The sequence below is a fragment of the Grammomys surdaster genome, unplaced genomic scaffold, assembly GCF_004785775.1.
Source record: "Grammomys surdaster isolate TR1022 unplaced genomic scaffold, NIH_TR_1.0 198, whole genome shotgun sequence".
Lineage (NCBI taxonomy): Eukaryota > Metazoa > Chordata > Mammalia > Rodentia > Muridae > Grammomys > Grammomys surdaster.
In genome coordinates this window covers 3,689,842-3,694,501 of record NW_021604643.1, presented here as the reverse complement: position 1 = coordinate 3,694,501, position 4,660 = coordinate 3,689,842, and positions in this window count along the sequence as shown.

The window sequence follows — 4,660 nt, the reverse complement described above, 5'->3', positions numbered from 1 at the left end:
TATATATATATATATATATATATATATATATATATATATATATATATGCTATGTGTGTGTGTGTGATCATATCTGGCAATTTTTGACAAAAAATTATTCTGTGTAAAATAATTAAAACTGTATAATCTTATAAAAAGTTACAGTTAGATTCAATGAAAAGTTCAATTTAGAATTAAAGAAACAATTCCTTAAAGGAAGAAAACTTTTCAAACTCAGGAGTGACAAAGTTTATGACTCTAATCAATCTCACTTACCTCTAAGATGGTCTGGTTAGTTTCTTTAAAACTCCACAGAGATCAACTGTGAACAAAACAAAGCCAGCTGAACTCAAAGCTCAGCTACTACTCAGCAAGAGCTCAGCGCTGAGCTGTGTGCCAGGGTGGTGATTGAAAACAGTCAAACTTTACACGTCTTTGTTTCTTAAAACATCCTGCTCCAAATATTCACTCACTGGCCATATTTTTACAAGAAGTTAAATGTGTTTAAGAATTTAAAATTGGGGGCGGAGAGATGGCTCAGCAGCTAACACTGACTGCTCTTCCAGAGCTTCTGAGTTCAATTCCCAGCAACCACACGGTGGCTCACGATCATCTGTAATGGGATCCGATGTCCTCTTCCGGTGTGGCTCATATACATAGACAGCAACAGTGTACTCATATATGTAAATAAATCTTTAAAAAAGAATTTCAAATTGAGCCAGTTATGCTGGAGCACACCTTTAATCCCAGCATTTGGAGGCAGAGGCAGGTAGATTTCAGGGAGTTTGAGGCCAGCCTACTCTACACAGTGATTCCTAGGAGGGCCAGACTTAAATAATGAGACCTGCCTCAAAAAAAAAAAAATTGATTGTTGTTGCTATTATTATTCATGTGGAGATTGCTGTTGTTGTTATTATTATTTGTATTTTTGTGGAGACTTGAGGCCAGCTTTCAGGAGTTAGTCAGCTTTCTACCTGAAGGGTAGAAATGCAGGAGCATTTACCCAATGAGTCACCTCATCAGCTGTGTTTAGGAATTTTTAAATTAATTGGCAATGTTGGATTCCAGGAGTCATCTTACAAACCACACAAATACCTATCTCAGTCAGATAGAGATAGTTTATTGAGCATATGCCCTAGGACTGATCAGTTGGGGCCATGATTCAGGCTCGGGAGATGAACTCTGACATTTGAGTTAAGATCCTACAGGGCTTTCAAGCATAAAATCCACAAACATCTGTGCCAAGTTATTCTGCCAATTGGAATTTGCAGATAGGGGATTTCCTTAGGAACATGTCTTTGTTGTAGAGTTATCCTGCTCCCATTGGTTGAGGTATTCAACTGTGACAGTGGACCTGTCTTCATGTCTTAACTTGTCAACCATTCATGTCTTAACTTGTTAATCAGGATGGGACATGTCTTGCTAACCAGGTTGTCAGTTGTCCACACACATGTCTCTTTCTGTCAAGTAGGATGGCAGTTCCCAGGGAGGTCTTGGGAACTTAAACTTTACTCAACCCCTACTCAAAATGGAAGTCTTATTTTAAATAGTTTCTTATATTGATGCAGGTGTCTCTCTTATGTTGGAGTCCATTCCAGGGGCAGTTTATAAAGGCAAATACCACAAAAGCTTATACACAGGTACAGGAAGTGACGATGTGTGATTGGTTTGGCTCCAAGTTTATTGTAGGTAACAAGTTTATTTGTAGGTAATACAAAGCACTTCTTCTGACTTCTACCGTGATTGATTCCCAAGGACACAGAACATCGAAGAATATGAAATCAACTTGGGCATGAGAAGGTTTCCTAGTAACAGCAAAAAACAACATATGAGAGAATTTCTTTATAATATTAGTAGCAGCACAAAAGGGTAGGCTAGCCAGGTAACAGATACTTAGATGTTAACATTCCATCTAGACCTTAATATTTTATCTAGACTTTAACAGAATACTTGAATCATTTATTTAAAAAAAATCTATCTTTTAGAGACTTAGATATATGAATAATGAAATGGAATTTAATGTACTAATTTCTAAATGGGGTCAAATTGAATGAGAGTTAATATAGACTCAAGGTGCTTGCAAGCTGTTTCCTTATTTTTCTGAGACATTTCAGAAGAGAGTCATGGAAGGGAGGAGGCTTGCAGAAAGTTGGTTAAAAGGGTGGGATTCTCAGCAGCAGTTCATCAGTAGAATTTAGCATAGCTAAGATAATGTGCTTCATCAGGCTATAGCAGATGCTGAAATCTTACCTGCCTGGCTTAGGTAAAGACTTTAAACGCCCAACAGTGTCAAAACCTACAACTGTATCTAAATGATAAGTCACTTGCTTTGCTTTTATTTTTCTTTTTTGAATTGTTGATCTTGACCAGTTGATGTCTAATTATCTGAATCAAGCTAATGAACTGACTGCATTGGCTCCTATCATTGAGGGCCTTCAGCAGTGTTCAAGTAGCTAGAATGACAATGTATAAAAATGGAGTCTCAGATTTTGAGGAGCAGTGAATGGAACTTTCATAGATAGATATGATTAAGTTTATACAAACATTTTACATATAACATATATACTCCTGCTAATTACATAATTAGTAAATATGACAGAAAGTATGAAATTTGTACTCTGAGGCTTATAAACATATTCATTAACCTGCTCATTCGTCCTTATGGTTTTTACACCTACTATCATTAGATGTCATTCTAAACAATAACAAATCTATATCTGATTTTAGGCAAAATGTTCCTCCTCCTCGCTTTGTTTATTATTTAATTATTCTGTGGTACTGCCACTGAAGCTGGGGACTTTGGATGCTAGGTAAGTCTCTTATCACTGAGTTTCATGCTAGAAATTAACAAGAATGCTTTGGTAAACAATGCCTGTAAGACCCTGTCTCTTGCCAAACAAGAGTGGTATGGAGAGGACATTATGCGTCCATGGTTCAAATGGACATTTGTTCCTTCAGTTAACAAACAGGCCTTGCATAACTAGTGTGTGTAAAGAATAGACAGAATAATAAAATTATTGATCATGAGGAGCTCGTAATATTTTGGGAAGTCAGGTAGGTATAGGCATTGGATATTTTGTTGGGCACACTCACATGCTAGTTAAACACATGTGCATTTATTTGTCTCTACTCTTTCTTTCTTTTTCTTTCTTCCTTTCTTCTTTCTTTCTTTTTTGAGACAGGGTTTCTCTGTATAGACCTGGCTGTTCTGGAACTCACAATGTAGACCAGGCTGGCCTTGAAAGGTGTGAACCACCACTGCATGGCTATCTCTACTCTTTCTTAAAAGGAAGAAAGGATGTCTGAAATCAGAAGAGCAAAAAGAAGATGGAAGAACTAATTTATATTTAAAAAAAACCTTTAAATTAAAAAGATAATAGAAACCTAGTGTGAGTTAGCATACTAGAGAAAGCTGATAAACAATCTACTACAGGAAAAAAGCAGCAGAACTTGGAACTGTTCTATTGACCAATGCAACTTATAGAAGAGAGAGTTTAGTTGGTGTCTTGCTTACAGTTTGAGACAGTGAGTCTACGGTCATCATGGTAGGGAGCACCATGGTAGCAGCCAGGCAAGCATGGTGTTGGAGCAGTAACTGAGAGCTTACATCTGAATCAAAAGTTAGAGGGATAAAGAGAGTGAGACTGGGCTTGTTGTGGCCAAAGCACACACCTAATGACACACCTCCTCCAACAAAGCCACACCTCTTAATCTTTCCTAAACAGTCCACCAACTAGGTTCCAAGCATTGGAATAAATGAGGCTATGAGGGCCATTCTCATGCAAACCACCACATTCAGTAAAAGGAACCTGTTACTGGACTGTTTTGCTTTTTGTTAATTTGCATATTGTGGAAAGATGGCCTTAGTCAATCACATGTATCAAGAACATGTTCTCCTAGAGGAGGACATATCTTTTCATATTTTTAACTGTGTCTTTTGAAAAGCAGAATAATTTAATATTGTTCAGGCTCAATTTATGTATAATATTTTCTTTCTTTCCTCGCTCCATTTCTTTTTTCCTTTCTTTTTGCCTCTTTCTATGAATCACTTAAGATCTCTTTCTGTTTCTCAAGGTTGTATCAATTTGATCTCATTTTCGGTGAAAAGTTTTTATTTTGCTTCACCCCTGCTAAAATTTGCTCATTACAGTAGTCATCAGTCACATGTGACTTATGGGCACTTAAAATATAGGAACATTAAAGTGCTACACGTGCTCCCAGAGACTAAACCACCAACCAGAACATACACATGGAGGGAACCATGGTTCCAGCCACATATGTAGCCGAGGATGGCCTTTTCAGACATCAATGGAGGAAGAGGCCCTTGGTACTGTGAAGGCTCGATGCCCCAGTGTAGGGAAATGCTAGGGCGGGGAGGCAGGAATGAGTAGGTGGAGAAACACCCTCATAGAAGCAGGGATGGGGAGAGGATAGGGTGTTTGGGGAAGGTGGGGCTGGACATTTGAAATGTAAATAAAAATATATAATAGAAAAGGAACAAGAAAAAAAGAAAAAGAAAATTGATGGATGAATGAACCAATATATTTATAAAGAATGAAAAAAATAAATATCATGGGAACCTCCCTATAAAAATAAAATAGCTGCTGCATGCACATACATGCAGCAAGAGAGAGAGAGAGAGGGAGAGGGAGAGGGAGAGGGAGAGGGAGAGGGAGAGGGAG